We start from the raw sequence: 21232 nt of genomic DNA, 5'->3' as shown, positions 1-21232 counted from the left end.
CTATAATAAATATATGTGTATATGAATAGGATAGACCGTAAAATGAATGTAACATCTGCCTGAACGATGACACAAGCAGAAGCTGTGGTCAATCAATAACCACTAGATTGTTATTCACATTCATCTTCAGCACCAAAAAACGCTCATGTAGCGTTTAAATCATAATTCTTCATCCCACAGAGCACCACCCACCCTCCTATTCACTCAACAAACAACAAACCATTGGTTGTCTTGTTTTGAGTTTTATGAGATCCGACTGTGAAGTATGAAGGTATCAAAGTAGGTGACTGAATTTCAACACCAACGGGTAATAGAAATGTCCAATTACCGTCAATGCCAAAACGAAAACAAATCCTGAAATTTTCTACACCGTTCATGCCACAGATGTACAGTATAAAGAATGTGTTTACTGTGTGTATCCCCATGGTGGGAATAAAAATTGGGTCACCAAAAAAAGCTTGCTTTTGAACACTTGGGGAGGATGCAAGGAACTGAGAACAAGGACAGAGGAGAGACTGCAGAAGCAGGACTGCAGCAGAGAGCAAAATGTGCTAATAGGCAGAAAAGTCTCTAATTAACTTGTTGTACAGCTCACCGCTTTCCCAACATTCTGAGTCAGGAATTTGCACGGCTGCAACAGCCGGTGATGAGGCGCCTTGGTTTGACAGAGCCATCATTATACCGTTGCTTGTTTGGTTTGTGTAGTGTGCGCGTGCGACTTTCATAAGTTCAGACACTGAGTAAGACATCTTCCACTACATTTATTGTCCAATTGTGTGAGGAAGATTTGAACAAAAGGTCACTGCCTGAATAGCAAATGACAGCTGAAATTAAGTTATCAAAAAAAGGGAACAATATCATCAGTCTTGAGTCATCAAGGAAAAACTTAATATAGTCATCAAGGAAAAACATAATATAGTCCTTTCTAAAAGGTTAACATTCCACTGAGGATTTGAATGATATTATTAAACAGCAGTTGACAAGGTATGTGCAATATTTTATAGTAAGAATTATCCAATGCATTTCCTGTTCTTGCAATTAACTGTGCATGTTGAAAGGCAAAAGTTCCAAATTGGAGGATATAAAGGAACATTAATCAACATCTTTCACCAAATCTATCTCCAACTACCGTTAGAAGATTTTACAATTTTGATATATTGCATAAATAGGCTGTTGTAAGCTGCCAGTCAGTCAAACCGCCCTTGCACAAATGGCCACCAAAACAAACGCCACAGCTCGTAGCTTTAGTATCTCTCTTTACATTGAAAATAACTTCTTCTTAATTAAATCAGGCTCTGAAGAAAGTCAGGAAAGCGGGAAAAAAAAAAGCTGATCACCAGCGGGTACTGCTTGGATTATTATCAAGTCAAGTCAAGTCATTTTTATTTGTATAGCCCTTAATCACAAAGAGTCTCAAAGGGATGCACAGGTTATTGCACAGACTATAATTTCAGACTATTATTACACCATTCCCTGATCTGAAACCAACATGAGGGTAAGGAAAAACTCAAAAACCTCAACATGAGGAAAATGAAGAAACCTTGAGAAGGGACCGCACATATGGTAATCCCCCTTTCAGGATGACCAGGCTGCAATGGATGTTGCAGTTACAAATAGTGCAGACATATTGTCAACAAAAAATATAGGTTATTCATATGCTATAGACCTGTCCGGAAAATGACTGAGGCGGCATCGGAAGGGAAAGCTAACAACTAGACCAACAACTCTTAAGCCACCACTGCCGAACGTGATTAGTCACCAAGCAACAGATCCATTACCCATTAAACAGACGACATGGAGATACTACTCGTGGAAACCCGCTATATTTGTGACATTTGGATTTTATCATCAAATAAACATTACAGAAGTCGCGGTTACCCAACGCTAGCATGTCGTTAACCAGCCTCTCTTTGTTTTCTTGAATTGAAAAGGGTAGCCCTCCAATTTCGTTGAACTTTTGTATAATGAAAATGAAGACTATTTATTCAACTGCAATTTTATTTGTATTTGTAGATTTATACTTATTTTGCATCAGTCATATACTCTGTCTTTAAGTACATCCTATTGATGCACGTCACTGTTTAAGTTCACCCCAAAAACAAAACAAGCACAGAAATGCACTTTTCTTGTGAAATCGAAAATCGCATCGAAAATTGCAACACGGGTCTGATAAATCGCAGAAAGGTCATTTACCAAAATCATTAAGCCCTAATTAGCAATCCTCCAAATAAATCCTCAGAATTTCAGCTTTACAACAGTATGTATTCACTATTTTTTCACTGTATTTAGGCCAGGTTTCGAAAGAAGTGATTTTAATGCTGAATCAAAATAAAACATGTTCCTGAGGTTGAAATGATACCCAGGTAAATTTCATAAACATAGTATGCTGGTAGTTTAGCACAGATGTTATTCCTATTATTATTTTAAGTTTAAAAATGCAACATTAACATACAATTTCTGGGGTTACATTTTGAGAAGTCAGAAATTTGGGCCAAACCATTTACGAAATATTGATGAATTTGTTTTCTACAAGAAGCAAGAAGCAATCAAAATTAAATCACTTGTATTTTGTCTGTTTTATCAGTTAATCTAGGGAACGAACCACTGAATTATCAAATTATGTATATTAATTTTAGCCCTTTGTGACAAGTAGAAAAAAGTAAATATTTGGTATACCAGACAGCCATGTGTTAAGGGCAATCCCTGTTCTGGAGTCACAAGGAGTCAAAAGTAAAAGTATTCGATGGTGATGAGACAGCATGGCTTCAGTGGTAACACCTGATTAACTTTGGGGATATAATACTAGGTAGCTCCCTGAGCCCCATCCAAGGTAATATCCAGAAAGATGATTTCCGCAGCTTGCTTCTACCAACCGCGGTGAGAGGTTGGCATCACAAACAGCATCTGCTGTCATAACTGTGCCAACTATATCTTGCGAGTTACTTGCTGTGACAAACCTTGATTGACAGGAGCTAAAGCAAAATTAAAAATAAAGCAACAATATGATGCAGTGGGTGAAAAAGAAAGATGGTGGAAGCAAATCATGAAACGCCACTATGTGTCGGAGGGTGGATAGAGTGTGTGTGATGGCAGGATTTGGGATTTGAGTCCTTTAACTTCATTAGTTCCGCCTCAGTCTGGGGCGTGTAGATTATGTCTAATTAAGCAGCTTAACATGGCTTAGAAAGGGCCGCACAGAAAGCACAAGAGCCTTATCTGTCAAAAGCTTCTTCACTTTCCCATTTCTTCCTGTGGCGGGACGACATAAATTTGCTTCGCTTGGCCTTTGACGCAGGGGAGAGATTAGTGGTGGCGACATAAGTGTAAGCGGGATAGCGAGCAGCCTTGTTGATAGCAGGTTTAGTTGCAGAGGCATCAAAAGAGAATACTTGAAGGGTTGAGTTTACCAAACATGAGACAGTACCCCCCTGCAGACCCTAACCTACTGTAGTACACCATTGCTAGACCACATTAAGCATTTAAGCATGCACAAAAACAAACAACTCAGGTTTCTTTAATGAGCAGACTTCTTCAATGTCCGCTAAATGAGACAGCTAGCTGGGTTCCATATACTGGGGAAGGGATTCGGAGTTCCACTGAAGTCCATGCAGAATTGTGAGCCTACTTTCCCAACAGCTAGCAGGGAAAGTGATCATTTTGAGAGTTTGAGTTTTTTAAATCAACTCCAAGGTAAGTCAGCACTTTTTTTTGGATCACACTAAGCCTTCTAAGGGACAAACGTTGTTGAATATATGTGGCCATAATAACAATCATTAATTGACAACGTAAACTATGAACACAATAACAAGATAAAATGTGTGTATGTGTATATATATATATATATATATATGCATACACACACGCACATGTATTTCAACATAGCTCAAAAACCATCACCGAAACTTTAGCGATATATATATTTTTTGATTCTGACAAAACTATGGAAATGTATTTTTTTATGAGAATGTGTCAAAGAATTTGCTACAGTAGAAAATACATGACTTGGAAAGATTACTTTTTACCCCAAATTGTCTTTGTTGTCTTTATTAGAGTGACCCTCTAACCAAGAAAGTATTTATATTACCTAAGGGAGAAGAAACTCCAGAAAACCTGACATTTTACTTACGGATTACACCGTTCGTGAAAATGCCAAGAATTGTGATGAAAAAAAAAAAACAGAGTAACAACGTGGTGAAATATCAAAGTGTTGTGTTTCTGCAGCTCATAGGTTTTCAGCAACATCTGGTTTTCCCCATATCCATCAAGCCACAAAACTGGACAACAATCTCACAAACATGTTCTAACATCTGGCTTTTGCCTTGAGGGAGAATGGACTCGATGAGGATCACGGCTTGCTATTCAACCGACGAAAGGTATCTCTGCGGACTGTGTATTTTGAAACATTATTCAAGTATGCATTTACTTACAGCAAACAACACAACATGTTGAATGTCTATGTATATGTGTAAACGTACCTTGACTAGATATCCGTGAAATGCCACTTGCACAGCACAAGCTTTAACAGCTTCAAAAGAATGTGGACATGTGTGTAGACATGTGTGTGTACGTGTGTGTGTACGTAGATGTGTGTGGTCCTTGCCCGCCTCTTCTAAACATGCTAATTATTGCACAGTTGGAGGACTGGCGTGCAACTTTTAATGGCCAATGAGGAAGCTGTGTTGGTATGACATCGTTGGGTGCCGTATGTCAGCACAGACCTATAAAGCCGTAATATTGGCAGTTCTACGCATGAGATCAAAGCATGTTTTGCTACGTTCTATACTGGTCAAACGTCAGAAAAGAGATGGCTCAGTTCAAAATAAAAGTTTTTTTGTTTCCACTTTAGTACAGCTTAAAACATTCATGGGCTCAGCTAAAAATATCCAGAGCAGGGACGGGGAAACTTTTGGAGTGGAGGGCTGTATAAGATTCACAAATTTGGCCACTTACCCTGGTCTGAAGATCGATCCAGTTTTCCTCATTAGCATTTTTAAAAAACTATACATGCAAACATGTAGATGTTGTATTTCTTTTTAACAGACAAGTGCTGTCAAATTGCTTTCGAAATTCTCAGAATTACAGCAAAATAATATATTAGATCACCGTTTTGAGCATTTGATATGATATTTTGTTTTGTAGTATTTCTGTAGTGTTAGTGTAGTAGAATTTTCGTAGTATCTCTGATGCAGTATTTTTGCAAGGTTTCTCTGGTACTTTTATAGAATTACTGTAGTTGTATTTTTACAGAATATCTGTAGTGTTTCTTTTTTTCTTCTCACAATCAAAGCAAAATAGTAAAATATGTCCCTGTTTTCAAGCACTAAATTTGATATTTAATATTATAATCATTAGTTGTAATTTTGAATTACTTCTGTAGTAGACACACAAATAGGCAGCATGGCAGCGCAGTGGTTGGCGCGTGTGCGGCACAGTTCTGAGGTCATGAGATTGAACCTTCCTGTGTGAAGTTTGCATGTTCTCCCCGTGCTTGTGTTAGTTTCCTCTGGGCACTCCGGTTTCCTCCCACACCCCAAAATCATGCATGTCAGGTTAATTGGCCTGTCTGAATTGTCCCCAAGTATGAATGAGCAAGTGAGTTGTCTGTCTCTGTGTGCCCTGCATCTGGCTGGCAACCAGTTCAGGGTCTCTCATGCCCACTGCCGAGGATTACTGGGATGGGCTTCATTACCCCCGCGACCCTACTGAGGATAAGCGATGCAGATAATCGATGGATAGACACACAAATAGAAAATTGGGACAAAGCTGGCAGCAAAATATATATATTTTGTCTTAGAACTATTACGTTTTATCTCTCTCTCTCTCTCTATTTTATATATATATATATATATATATATATATATGTATATATATATATATATATTTTTTTTTTTTTATATATATATATATATACAGGGTTGGGTAGGGTTACTTTAACTTGATTACTTTCAATTACTTTTGGATTACTCCAATACCAAATATGCTAATAAAAGACAAAATAAACTAAATATGAATACAATTACTAAATTTTGTGCAGGCTTGGGGAGTAACGGAATACATGGAACGGCAAAAATGATGTTGGCAAGCTGTTTGGATTTATTTTCATTTTGTTTTTGTCGCATTTTATGTTAGTTTTGCCGGAGATCACGTGTTGTGAGTCATAATTTTATTCATATTCAGTTTCTTTTGTCTTTTATTAGCATATTTGGTATTGGAGTAATCCAAAAGTAATTGAAAGTAATCAAGTTAAAGTAACCCTGCCCAACCCTGTATATATATATATATATATATATATACTGTATATATCTCGTCATGATGTCTTCACCATCTCCATTCGGCAGGCCGGATACAAAGCCTGACGGGCAACATGTGGTCCACACGCTGGACTTTGCCCACCCTTGCTTTAGAGTCATGATTTTTAGCCTTGACAATTAATTCAAATGCAACAGTTATTTCTAATTTGACTTTTTATCATTGTCAAAAATTCTATAATCCAAGATAAAATATTCCACAGTGTTTGTTTCTGTGTAAGGACCTGTATCTTGCTTGTGCCAATGTAACCATTGAGTATTTGAGTTAGTGAAAAATGAGTGAATTCAGTATTAAAACATGCTTAAACGAATGACATGATAGTCAGAGAGTGGTAATTGCCAAAAATAATTTTAAAAAAAGAAAATGAAAAATGCTGAATTCCTGAAAATTCTTAATTTTCAAAGTGAAATACAATATAATAACAATCCTTAAACCATGTTTTTACGTAGGGGCGATAATGCTACTCATTTGGTGTCATTTGAACGCATAGCACATTTTGTCTTGGGACATAATTAAGTGGTCACACCGGTCAATAGCAGTAACTTGAGTAGATTATTTATCATTTTGATCAAAACATTCAAATAGAACCTCAAGATAAAATGCTAATCAAACTGCAATACCAAGATTTTTTTTTTTTTTTTATTATGATTTTTTTTTCGGGGGGATTCAGCAGTTTCAAGTGTGTGAAGTCCTTATCCCACATAGCTTTCAAAGCTAGCAAATGTTGATTTCTGTGGAGTTTGTTCAAGGTTGATATGTTTGCTCAACAAGAAATGTTTTAATGTTTATCAAACCTTAAGGATTTTCTGAACAAATTAAAAAATAAAGAGGAAAACAAAAACAGCCTGATATGCGTGCTGAGCTATAACGTTGCTACAGATTTCTTGATTTCCAAAGTTATGTAAGACATTCTGAGTTATTGACTGCAAGGGCATATTTTTCTTGGAAAGATTTGACTGTGTTTAACTTTGGAGTTTCCATCTTGTTAGCAAACGGCAACACACCAGGGCGTCTGAGAAACTGTTCACTCGCAATCTGTTAGGTGGCAAACGGCCTTCGATTCCAAATGCGCCCAACGTTTATTTTCTAACAAGTCTTCCTCCACTCAGCCAGGCCGTCAATGGGAGGGCAAGTGGAGGTGTTTAAACGATGAAAGCCGAACAACAAACGGAAAGGAAAGAGCAAAGCGCCTACAGAGAGGTAGAGATAAAGTCAAAGCATGATGGACGAAGCCAAAAAAAAGATTTGGAAAGAAGGCTGGAGTGGAGAGAGAAAGAGACGCTATCTGATAGAAGGGATTTGCTCTACCCTGGAACAGTAATTTACTAAAGCCATTCTGCACAGGCCCATCAGTGGCGATCTGCTGGCAGATTAGACGACAAAACCTCATCCCTCATTTTCTGTCCGGCCAATCAGCAGCTGAGAACGGGTTGAGAGGAAGCGGATGAAAGGATGACAGAGAAGTAGAGAAGCGGGTGGCGGATTGCCTTCTGTTCAACGGAGGGAAAGCACATATGGAGGGTGGATTATATTGGTTCATATGGTATATGCTCTCCAGACACTTCATAGACAAATCTGATGAAGCAATAATACGAAACGTTCAAAGCTGTCAGCTTTGAATAAATAACTTTCATTAACGAGAACGAGAAATATTATATATGATGGCAGATTTTCATTTTTAGATTTATTTTCAGTAAAATGACAATAGCACTTCAAATCAGCGAGTTTTCTGCCAAAAGTTTGATGGACAATGTAATACCCTGCCGCTAACAATCAATCTGAAAAGAAACAAGTTGAGATGAAATCAAGTGACACAGTGCCAATCTATCCCACACTTACCCAAGTAAACTGTAGTGTCTGACCTGAAATGCTCTAAAATAATTTGGAGAAGATATCAGCTGCAAAGAACACTCATGTTTTAAAAGTCAATGGGCTTGGAATGCATCTGGGCATTGATGAAGCGTACATTTAAAAAGCCAAAGATAGTGTACTTAAAAATATGAAGTTTAAATATAAAGTTATATTTTTTTAATGAAATAATATATCACTGAATCCACTGCTCAGCTGTATCTTGCATAACATCACCAGAAATCTGAGGTCTATACATGGGGGTTGGGAGTCGAGTAAAAGAATGTCAAGGAACTGAAAAACCTCCTGCGTAACGTACTGATATTGTACTCCTTTATGATGTGGTATGTGCTTGGGAAAAATGCTCCATAGTACCACATAACCTGCAATAAATTTACGGGTACCATTTGCGTAACTGCCATGTCAGCAGTACTGTAGATGTGTTGAGAATCAACAAAACAACACGTTGGCAAAAATAACGTGTGCTCTGGAAAAATCTGCTATGGAAGATGAACGCTTGGGGCTGAGTTGTAAGCCTCTCCAAAAGAGCTGTGTGAAAAATTTGGGAATCTCAATTAAATGCAGTTTTCCTTATAATGAATTTCTAAGAAAACATAACCTTGTTGGCGGGCATTACAGGGAAACATCAGAGTTATGTTTTTAAAACCCAACACTGGGTGTTGCGCTCAGGTACACTGTAAACACACACATAAGATTGGAATGCTTTGTGAGAATCCACATCCCATGTCTTTAGCTTTAGCATTGGCATTCAAAAAAAAGTAAAACAACAGTGAGCTGTTCCTTCCCGCGGGGACTTTGCCATCTCCACTCGATGTGCTCACTTTGGAGCTGGTGCCCAACCTCAAAGCACCAATGGGGGGGCTTGGCATCCCAAGGGAAGAGGGCTGACATCATCCATCCATGTCTCCTGTCAACTATGAACCCTGGAGAAAACGGGCGGGGGCGGGAAAGCGTCCGGGACTATTAAACTGCACATGAATGCTCTGGGTGTTTCAATATTTCCCAGAATCGGATCTGTTTTGGCCAAACACTAAGTGGGGAACACTACAGATATATTTACATAGTGTCTCCGTAATACCACAGGGAATTAAGTCTGACGGTAAGCACGCTCATAAGCACAAGTTGCGGTTCAGGGGCATGTTGAGCCAGTCACTGCTGATGTATTCAGTTTAGGATCAACCAAACAGCAAGAAAACAAAAATTATTTTGCAATAGCATCACTATGAGGCAATCCACTCTCTCTGTTTATGTCCCACTTTAGCTCAAAAGACTGATAGATTTTTTTTTGCGTAGTAGATGTACTGTAGTATGGACACTCAGTTCAAGTTTCAAGACTTTTTGCACATAAATAAAACGTCAACAGTCTTATAATTGAAATTCCCTGTGCAGTTCTTAAACAGACTAGACTAGGAACTTATACACTTTTCCTGAGGTACTAACTACAAGGAGACATTCTGAAAGAAGCATATTAAGGCAATAAGGTCAACAATGGAATAATAATATGATTTGTATACATAGATATATAAGTGATAGACCACCGATGGGACATATTTCAGGTAAGAAATCTACGTACAGTTTGTGTGGTATTTTTCTGGACTTTCCTTATCCGTGGCCTGATAGTAGGGAATCAATGCCGTTGCATCTTGCCACTACAATTTCAAAGTCAGTGGTTACCCCAGTGATTTATAAGCGTGATCGTCCACCAGGCTTCTTTCGGACTCCCACCAAGAAATCGTTGAATAGTAATAGAAACCAAATCGACAACCTCCCTCCCCCAACCACATGTACATTTCAGGAATAAAAAAACAGAGAATGTTGTACGATTTGGTGCAGGTTGTTCATTATCTGATGTCCCTCAGTTTCTAATGACAAATATTTGCAAAGGTACAAGTATGTTTCTTGCATGTCCTTTCCTGACAACAAGGTGTAACAAGATTTCTAGCGAAAACACTGACAGTGTCTATTATTTGTGATCCAATATTGTTGAAGTCAGAGGTTAGCTGCCACCAGCAGGGATGCTGCTTTAGATGGACAGAGGACCAAAGCTGTAATGCTTGTACCAAAATGATAAATTATCGTGCTTTCCAGCTCAAATACGTTAATCTAGCTGTTAACATCTGTATTTGCAGTGCACATCAATTTGAGGATTACAGGGAGATTTAAGGAACGAGCCGTTAAAATATAGGAATAGTCATTGGCAAAACGTAATAGGCAGTTAGACATTTGTGCACATTATCATTTGAGTATAGCATTTATTTGTTTTCACTCATAGATTGGCAGCAAACGCAATAAACAAAACCCCATGCCTTTGTTCATCTCCTCGCACTTCTGCTGAATGAGTAATCACGAGTCATAGAATATGAGTTTGATTAAATGAAGACTTATTGTGTGAAACAAACAGGCAATGAGTGTGAATGTGACTCATTACTGTGGAAATCTTTCTTCGGATGTAGCCAATTACAAAAGCTATATCGGCTTTTATTATCAATTTAAACCACATTCAAAAAGCTACAATAATGGCCTTAGAATGGTATATGTGACTGAATTAATTGGAAATTTGAGGTGAAATTTTATCAAGGTTTACTTGAAAAAAAGAAAATAACATCGAAAACATAAAAAAAATATTTTCCAATATGCAAAAAAAAGATAATAGGCAGAAGTCAAAGTTCTATACATTATAATTAAGATTATTTTGCTAACAGTACATGGTCCAAAAAGCACTGACAGAAACAACAGCATTACCTGAAAATACTTTTCTACCTGAACACATATTTACCAAATTGAATCAAACTAGTTGGTTTTTACTTAACCCCTCACAAAAACCACTAACAGGCACAAACAGATGTCAGTCACATGAATTTAAGCTATAACAGGCCCAGCTCGTCCTGACCTGACAAACTGCATTCTTAATGACCTTTTCCCTCATTTGACAAAAAAGACTGCATTCTCCCTTCTCCGACAACTGTGACTAACACAAGATGCGTTTTGGAGAGGTCGTCTTGTCAAAAACAACTCTTGTTTACATTCTTAACTCGTGTTACTTTTATCTCTGCAACTTATGACATACATGCAAGTCAGCATTGCAACTAAAGAAGGTTGCGGTAGCAGCGGCAATTGAATCTCGAGACTGTATGCACTCAGGGACAATTTCTATAAGAAAAACAAACAAAGCTCATAAAACATGCCGTTTTTGTTGTATGTTTGATTTAATGTCTTAGTGTTGTGTGTTCTGTATATTCACTTATAGGCATTGAGTGACTTGAAGAAATGCACACATTTAAAATAGCAAGAATGAAACAAAATTTTAAAAACACAACAACCTCATAGCAGGAAATGAACCCTGATATAAGAACTATGGACTGGTGCATCATGGGAAATATAAGCTCTGAGAGGAAGAGGGGTTAGATGTTCCAAAAATTAATGGATGGGTGGAATAAAATCTTCAGAACTGGTCACGAAAAAAATTGTACTTATATACCATACCTACATTGTAACTTTTAAGACATAAAAATGATGTTTAGGCAAAAAATAAAAAATAAACACCTGTTCAATCAAGGGGGTAAAAATGGTTATAGTATCTGTAAACAATAATCCCTCTTGTTTCATGGGGGAAACGTTTCAAGAATGACCCGCGAAACATGAGATCTGTAAAATGGAAACCAGAGTGCCATCTATTGAAGATCGTATTTCTGAATGAAGATTTTCTAGTTTGAAACGTTATTCCTAGTAGCATTAAAGAATGCCGTGTTTAGGTTGAAAGTGTTTTTTGGGCAACGTTATTACATAAAAATAATAAAAGGAAAAAACAAAGTGGTGGGCATTTATAACTTTATTCTATCCGTAACCATATGAATACTTGTTTAACATTTTTTATTCATTGATGTATTTGTAAAAATGAAGATTTTAAATACAAAAATGAACATGATTTTTTTTCTGAATTTTTATAGTTTTCATAGAAAATGTGTATTGTATAATCTGGCACAAAGTGATGTAAAAAACTACTGAATATTCTTAGTATTTGGTAGCTCTGAGTAATCTAAATTTTTAATAATTATACGATGAAATACTAAAGTAATTTGAAATCAAACAAAAAACCTTTTTACAGGCCCAAGCATTTGTTTAACAAAAAAAAAGTATTGTGTAATGTGCATGTAGACATTTCATTACTATTACCAATACCTACTCTCTTGGGGATTATTTAGTCAATCTGACTACAGAAAACAATGCAATACGAAAATCTGTGAAGCAGCAAACAATCAACAGTGTTATAGCGAGGGATTACTATATATACCAGTGGTGGCACCTGACCTAGAAATATCCAAATCATGGGATGTAATTATATTTTATCCATTAATACCTAATAAATAATTCCGAATCGTCTGTTAGCTTCCTCCTAATGCTTTTACCCTGGTTGTGATCATTTCAGAAGTGTGTTTTCATATGTAAGCGTTTAACAGATCACATTTCAACCATTACTTGTTGCAAGGCATTCACAAGATGATCTGCATGCACAGAATGACAGCTTGCTAAAGTCCATCACTGAAGGAAATACAAGGCCCGCCACTGCAGCATTCATATCAAAACATTGTTTTTCTTGTATATTTTGATTTCAAGACTCAACACTGGGAGCGCTTATGTGTCATTTGTTCAACAACAAAAAGACCCCGAAAATATAGGTCACAGCCAGGCCAAGGTAGGGACTGGCGGTCTGTCGGAAACTGCAGTCTGTTTTTCTTTTGTGCAGATGGACCCACAAGCACCACAAAGATGGCTGCCAACACCAAGAGTGGGCTAGAGACAGAGAGAGTGCAGGGTGTGCGCTACCATCCAAATATGTAAACAATGCTTGGGTGCAAGCATTTTCAGCAATTCCCTTCATATTTATGTTCGACCCTGCAGTTCTTTATGGTCGTCTTTTTCCCCCCCAACTATGAAAGAACAGCACGGGCGTCATTAGCTAAGTGGTGGCTGGGTGACAGGCAGTGGCGCTACGATCGATAAAGGCCAGTTCAACCATCCGCATCCTGAGAGGTGCTTACTCATCAGGCTCCGGGGCTCACGGAGGCCATTGCATAGAGCCACAGATTTGGACCGGGTCGAATAAGGGATGTAGAGGTGTCAAGGCATTGCAGTTTGTGATATCAAAAAGCTATGTGCTACCACTTTATCTTCCCACCTTGAAGAGGATATTATGGCCACCGTCACATGACCACTTAGGGGCCAGAAACAATCTTGGCAGTTATATTTGGGAGGTTGGAGGGGTGTACAATCAAGTCCTTTCTGTACAGTTTCTACTCAGGTGTCTCTTTTCAGTACCAACCATTTTCTAAAAAGAAAATCTAGCAGTTCAAGACAATGTTGAGATTTTTGACTGATCTTTAGGGTACACAGTATAATTTTATATTACGGCTATGTTACAGAAGCACAAGGACTAAGAAATTAAAGAATAAACCAGTGGTTCTTAAACCAAGTTTAATCTAACCCAAGGGGTTTTGTGAGTCAGTCTGAGGGGGTTTAGCAGAGCCTCTTTTGCGGAGGTTAAACTCTTAATATACCTGTAAAATTAGCCTAATATGCCAACCCGAGTCATATCCAAAGTAAATCGAATGCATTTCTTGAACTGTTTGGAGGATTTGGATGGTTTTGGTCCTTTTTGACAGGTAACACTCTGAGGTTTGAAACAATCACTGCAAGAGTGACTAACATTGAATAATCTAAGTTGGAACACACAGAAATAGAAAGTTTTTATTCTAAGCTGATTTTTTTTTTTTTTTTGCAAACACATGCCTGCAAGAGGGTTGCATGGGCATCTTAGTTAGAAAACAGCTGGTACAATAGCATGAAGCCTTGCCTGGTCACAGGTCAATATTGTTACAACCTGAAAAACTAAACCCGGAGCTATCCGGCTTCAGCGCCGCTATACAGAGACACGAAAGTCTACGGGAATCGGAGAGGAGACGGACTCGCTAACACGAGGTGGTGTATCCCCGGACACAAAGAAAAAGATTTCCATCTGCCGCAGGGATGTCGAACTTTTGGACTGGCGTGTAACGTCATCCACTCCGCTACAAGCACCCCTAGGGCATCATGTTAATCTGTTAATATACAACAGGGTAGACTGCTAGAAGTGTGAATTTCCCTACGGGGATGAATAAAGTATCTATCTATCTATCTAAACATTGTATTTTACACTTTTATGGGGGGAGACGACCAGTTTACAGCCCTAAAACCTTTGCAACAGTGTGTTTTACCTTGGCCAAATTAGAGACTTTGTGATATATGTTTTAGTGTTTGACTTCTCTTTCCAGAATCCATTCACAGATTGTGCATGCTTTTGGCATTATCGAGTGTTTTAAAGTAAATATTTTACACTGTTACAGTCACTGCATGGTCCTGGATGTAACAAATCCATGTGTGCGAGTAATACTATAATTAGCTGACTACAAGAACATGTTATTGGTGGGCTATGCCAGCTTTATAATTTTCGGGTATCTTGTTTAAGACTGATCGTGATGTTTTTGTTATGAGCACATTTAGAAGTAGAGGGATGGACACCAATAAGCTGTACTTGCTCAAGACGTACGACAGGAAACCCTAGTGGTTAAGGGATCTCTTGAATCCCAAGAGTTTAGGCTTTCCAATTATATGTGGCGTAATGCATTTCAGTGACTGGTGACATTGTGAAAACATTACTTTGTTTGTCAACAGTCTGACGGTGGGACGTCGGAACGTTAAGGGGTTAAGACACACTGACTTATCAGGCCATACACAAAGACAGGCCACACTTGGCCATCACTGTGTGCAGATGATCACATGGCATTGCTTGGTCAACCAGTTCTGCACGGAATAAAGTAATCCAACGTGTGAACGTCATAGTAGGAGGTTGTGTAATTACTTTCTTCATATTCTAATCCACACTAACCATTCAAGCAAAAATAAGAAAGTGATCAGACATTCAATGTGGATTATCATGCATCACGGAACAGGATGGGAGTCAGCGTCCCATCTGCATGATTTGCAATTCCAAGTCGAGCAACTGAAGAGACAAAACTAAAGGAATAATTGTATGTAATTTGTTTGAGTCCTTGCACTATGTTGGTTTTGTTCTGCACGGCTCATTACACTCACCAGTACAAAAATGATGTCCTGATTCTGAAAAAACACCCAACATACTTTATTTTACACTAAAGTAGGGTTCGTTGAATGCGCATACAGTATGTAACTGGTTGGGTGCGGTAAATCAAACTCGGTTAAGAACCACAGGACTAAACCCTCATCTTTCTACTCCATCCATTTTTTTAAAGTAATCCGAGTAGGAAAAAAAGTTGATCTCCGAAAAAACCCACATTTTGGAGCAAAATTAATTTCATTATCGTTTAAGTAATTACCATTGGTGCTAACTTTTTGAACTAGTCGATTTACCTCAGGGAAAAGTCCTTTTTATCAAGAGTTCTGCTTGTTTTTGGTGGATCTTTTATAACTTCAAGGTTCAAGATACTGCCTGTTCTTCTACCACTATTTTTTTCAATACCTTCCAACTAAAGGCCGGAGTTGGTCGGTTACAAACAAACCGGCTTGATTTTCACAGAAGAGAAATCCTAAGCATTATTCTGCCTATTCAATCACAAAAGGTATTGACTGCACATGGACAACGATTACATCACTTGGGCACACACTCATGACTATGCGCCATTAATGTCACTGAGAAAACTAAAATAGAGTATTTATTTATTTAATTTTAAAATACATGCGTTCAGCAAAAATGAAAACATTTCAACAACTCAAATTATCTGACATTTGGATGTATCAAGACAGTCTTGGCTTTAATTGGCGAAATATATCTGAGAAAAGGAATAGCACATAAACGAATTGGTTTCAAAAAATATGTTAATATATACCACAGCCATATCCCCCTAGTGCAGGGGTCGGGAACCTATGGCTCGCGAGCCAGATATGGCTCTTTCTATGAGTACCTATGGCTCAGAGACAATTTTAATTGCATGCAAATTTTCTCCATTTCGTTCAAAACTTGAGCCATTAATCCTGTACTGACACACGCAAAGCCAAACCAAAGCTGATTCTAAATATATTACAATTCAGAATATATAGGGCACGTTTTCACTACGATTTACAGCCAAGGTGCCACACAAAATAAAACTCGTTTTACACGCTAAAGAATCCTTTATATAAAGAATCCTTTATATAAAAGCTCACTATATAATCTGCTTCCAGTGTTCGGATACTTTTTGATGAATCCACGGAACAAATTGTAAATACGCGAAAACACCGGGAGAGAACTTAGTTATTTGATTGGGTGAGTGGGAGGGATGGGTGGAGCTATGCAAAAAGTGCAAGCACTCCCTCCCATCTCTCGCCCTACTCCGTCTGCGCCAAAAGTAAGCACATCAGGCTCCCTGTTCTCAGAATGTTGTGACCTTTTTACTAAATAAATGCTTGCATCTGGTTTTGAAACCAATATGTTGGAAAAAAGGGTCAAAATGAGTTTAACCGATCTTGAGTAATTGCAAGAAAGAGACAAGTTTAAGGTGGTATGTTTGTTGATTTTGGGACACGGGCTCTGGCATTATTTTCTTTTCATAATTTTTTATCAAATCATCAAAAATAAATGTGCTGAAGACTAAGCTTTTGTCTGGGGCGCGGGTTTAGCAATTTAGTAAATTTGTCTCTCATTATATGGTGTGGCTCTTTCCCAAAATAAAATTAACATATTTTGCTTTTATGGCTCTTTGAGTCAAAAAGGTTCCCGACCCCTGCCCTAGTGGGAGGTGGCTAGAGTCATTTCTGACTCTTTTTGGGAGATTGATTCAGAGGAGGGGATTCCCAGCCCCCTCGCTCACCCCAACTCAGGTGTTGAAAGTCATTAAGTGACCAAACCCCCCAATTCTAACCCCTAATGCTGAACGCCAAGCAGGGAGGCAACGGGTACCAATGTTTAAGTTTTAGGTATGACTCGGCCGAGGCTTGAACCACAACCTCCCATACCCCCAAGGCCATTGAGCTGGTTTAAAAACATACCTCATTGATTCAGCAGTTGTGCCATATTGAACTCAATCAAGCCTACAGTAATTTTATTGAATGGCATATTTTACCAAATTAATCATTTACCATGCCACATATTAAAAATAGTATCCATTTGTCATTAGTGGAATATACTACACTAAAAATAATGATTTTAATGTTCTCAAATGGGAGGGAAACTGGCATGCTAGCGTTGCAGTGACTTTTTTCTTTCGACCAAAATGTGTTGTGCTCCTAACAGAAAACAAAATTGGAGTGTCACCAGTGGCCACAAATACTACGATAATAATATTAATACGTTTCAGAGTAAAGATGTAAAATGTGCTAAACAACTTTACAGCTTAGTGAAAACTTGCCTATTGTGTCTATTAAGTTACAGACCTTTCCCATCACATTATCATTAACCACAAATAAAAAACACCAATGATTAAAACTTAAAATGCTGACTTTAAAATAAAGTTCAAAAAAGTAATGACAGCAAAAATGGACATCGAGAGTCTTGTTTTAAGTCTGTGTGCAAAACACGTGTGTTTGCAGAGTACATGCCGTAAGCCAACGCTGTGGTCAAAACCCCCCAAAGTGGCATCGGAGTCAAACATTGGGTGACAAGGCGGCACCATTCCTGTGTCCTTAAGCACAGCAGACGATTACATTGCATTGTGCCCTCAAAAGAGCTAAATTAAATAGCTAATGTTAAATGAGGGAAACAGCACGGTGGCGCAGTGGTTAGCGCTTGTGCGGCACAGTTCATGTCACGGGAACCTGTCGTGGGTTCAAATCTAGCTCCCGGACTTACTGTGCGGAGTTTGTATGTTCTCCCCCGTGGCCGGTCCAAATTGTCCCTAGGTGTGAATGAGCGAATGAGTTGTCTGTCCCTGTGTGCCCTGCAATTGGTTGGCAACCAGTTCAGGGTGTCCCCTGCCCACTGCCTGGAGAAGGCTGGGATGGGCTCCAGCCCCCCCGCGACCCTAATGAGGATAAGCGGTACGGCTAATGAGATGAGATGAGAAATGTGGGAAACAAAAGGAAAGAAGAGAAGAAAAAAGTGAAAACACTGGGTCAATCGAGGTATTTTTCAGGCCAGTGGGAACAGCTATTAGCAGCCCATTTTCTCTTTTCTTGTAAAATGTTTGCCAGTCTGTGACTAAGGTGGGCAGCTTTAATTACCTCGGGAGAATTAAAAGAGCATAACTGAATGACCAAGGAAGGTAAAACTTAATACGTTTCAACAGAATTTATCTCGATTTATGTAGTGTAACCAAAAACATAACTTTACAATCTAGTACTGAACCACACAAGTATGTGGATAATGCCAGATAACTTAGATGTTATAAGAGAGGTGTAGAAATTGACCTAACGGTATTTTTTGTCTTCCACAGATGCCCAACAACAGTGATTTCATTTCTTTTTTGCCTAGAATAAGTGTGAGTCATACCTTGGACCTTGGATGCAGCATTGACTGTGAACTCTTCTGAATGTAAAAAAAAAAGGCCAATGTTGGAAATTAGAGAAGAACCAATACTAGTATTGATTGATGTCTGATGAGTTTAGATTGTTTTTAATATTGAACACCAGCAAAGGAGATTGCATAGGATGCCAGTTCATTATTTTGACTGTTATATCTCACTGATGTTCGTTGTTTCTACTGTTATGCACTGTTAAATTGCCACTATCGGCCAATCATGTTGCTGTTTTTGATTTCCAGACCCTTTAGGGTGATCTGCTTTTGTAACCTAAGAGATTTAATGAAAACAAAGAGCTTCGGGGAGGACTTTTAGAACATGTTGGAATTTATTGGCTGTTCTTATTTCATGTTATAAATTTATTGATTTCCTTTTTTGAGTATCTACAAAACTAAACTTCATATCCATCCTGTGTATCTGTACTAAGTTGTAAAAAGACTAATGTAGTGAAAGCCAATACCACCTTATCAGCCTGGCATATAGAATTATATTCAGAATATTATGACCATTCAATTTGGGCTTAGTGTAAAACTAACCCCAAAACAAAAAATTATAGGTGTATAACTGAAAAAGGTTAATTGTTTCAGTATAAATTTAATACAATATATATTCTAAATAATGTTTTGTCACTAGCAAATATCACTCACTACAAAACAAGAGCTCTTATCTTAATGTGGCTTAGCCACTGTGGTCTTCCTGGATATCTGGGGAATGGGGATCAGAGGGACTAAGTGCATCTCCACCGAACATATTATTGTTATTAATCTTAGATTATGATTTAAGTGTATTTTACGACTAAAACCATCAAACAGAGATCTTAGAGGCCACAAGATGCTTAAAGTATTCCAGAATTGAAAAATAAAACATTGGGCTGAAACATACTGATTCAATCTTTAAAAATAGCACAAAATGGATTTACAAGAAACAGTACAAACATAAGAAATGTCTCTTATATAAACAACAACCTTGACTACAAGTGGACCACAGTTCATGATTTAAGGTCACTCTCTGGAGAATACTGGACTTAAAACATTAAACCACTCAATCAAAAACAATTTGGGACTATAATTCCCATTATGCGGGGGTCTCCGTGACCCATTAAAGCAGAGAAAGTCCAACCTAGTAAACTCTAGGCATTGCCCTCATTTCGCGGGCAGCAGTTAAATCATAACATCTTATCTACAGACATGCCGAGTCAAGGAATTCAGCTGCGGCCAATAGCCAAGCAGCAAGGTTACTTATGGTTCTCATTGATTGGTTGATCCCTTAGTACAAAGCTGAAAAGGCACATACCAGGGAACAGAACCCTAAAGCAGAAACTAACAGCCATTTGGTAGCGCTCTCTTTTTTTTTGCTAAAACAGACTTGCCAATTGGGTTGAACACAGTATGCACGTAAAAGCCTGAAGGTGCAATCTACGCAAGCCCCTCAGGGCCAATTGCTTAGCTCCAGGGGAACAGTTTGTACTTTACCGAGGCCAAAAAAGAATCAAGGGTAAAAAAGCAGTCAAAACCAGTGCCACCCAAGTGACAAGGCATTATAGCCTGGAAAGTCAGAATCATTCAACATGTCCTCTGTTTACAACTACCAGGAGCAATTATGCAAATTTCAAAAGGCATTTTCCAGCAAGTGGTACAGGTAAGATCAGTTTATCAAGATTCAGTTAGTAAGTTTACGTGCCGGTAAAGTTATAGTTAGACTTTTTGTTTGAAATACTATTGGAATAATTCATTAACCTGAGCGACCAGACCAAACATTTTAATAAAGAAAGGGATACACAGGACACTTTCTCAGGTTATAAAAATTCCGAATAATGCCAAGTTTAGGTTTCTCAGCATGTTAAAAGTTTTACGAAAACATTTTCAGTCGGGTTTTAAACGGTTTATGACCTGCTTGCAAATTTAGTCACGGAGTTTTAATCAGATCACGGGAAGGCAATCATTGTGTAAGATTTTGGCAATCTAAGAATTTTTTTCATCATTAACTTAAACAAATTGATGTAAGGAGGGACTACACTACAGGGTACTGAAAACATTTTTAATGGAACTGGTTTGATTCTCTGTCATTAACTGACAAACTGCGCAGCATGTCCCCGCCCTCTGCAAAATACTGATAAGTTATTAATTTAAATAGAATAAAATTAATTTTGAACTTGTTAGACAGGACTGGAAATAAGATAAACGTCAACATGTAAAAAACATGCAAAGCTTCTACAGGTTGCACACATTTCGCTTTAACCTTTTTTTAATCTAATCATTCCCTTTATCAATCAATGCAGCCCTAATATAAATCAAATGATAACTAAAAAAAGAAAATCCATATTGAACTTGGAAGGAATAAGACTGGATCTTACCTGGATTTCTCACATTGAATTAAGGAACAAAATAGTGATTCTATATCAAATATTCTGCTCAAATATATGCAAGGCCACAATTTAAAAATGGTGTCACAACGGTTCTCGCTTAGAAGACCAATTTAATCGTGTTCACTTCTTGCAAAGCACTCATAACACCATTAATCATACTTAAAAGCCTTTCTTCTTACAAGCAAAG

At 38.0% G+C, this 21232-nt stretch overlaps 1 protein-coding gene across 1 annotated transcript in view; it reads right to left on the bottom strand.

The window, feature by feature from the left end:
- arhgap35a (Rho GTPase activating protein 35a) overlaps positions 1-21232 on the bottom strand; it is a 97399-nt gene that overhangs the window by 64578 nt on the left and 11589 nt on the right. The window lies entirely within an intron of this gene.

This window comes from Urocampus carinirostris, chromosome 10, assembly GCF_059441175.1.
Source record: "Urocampus carinirostris isolate Australia breed hairy pipefish chromosome 10, RoL_Ucar_1.0, whole genome shotgun sequence".
Lineage (NCBI taxonomy): Eukaryota > Metazoa > Chordata > Actinopteri > Syngnathiformes > Syngnathidae > Urocampus > Urocampus carinirostris.
This window is presented reverse-complemented; position numbering and strand designations above follow the sequence as displayed.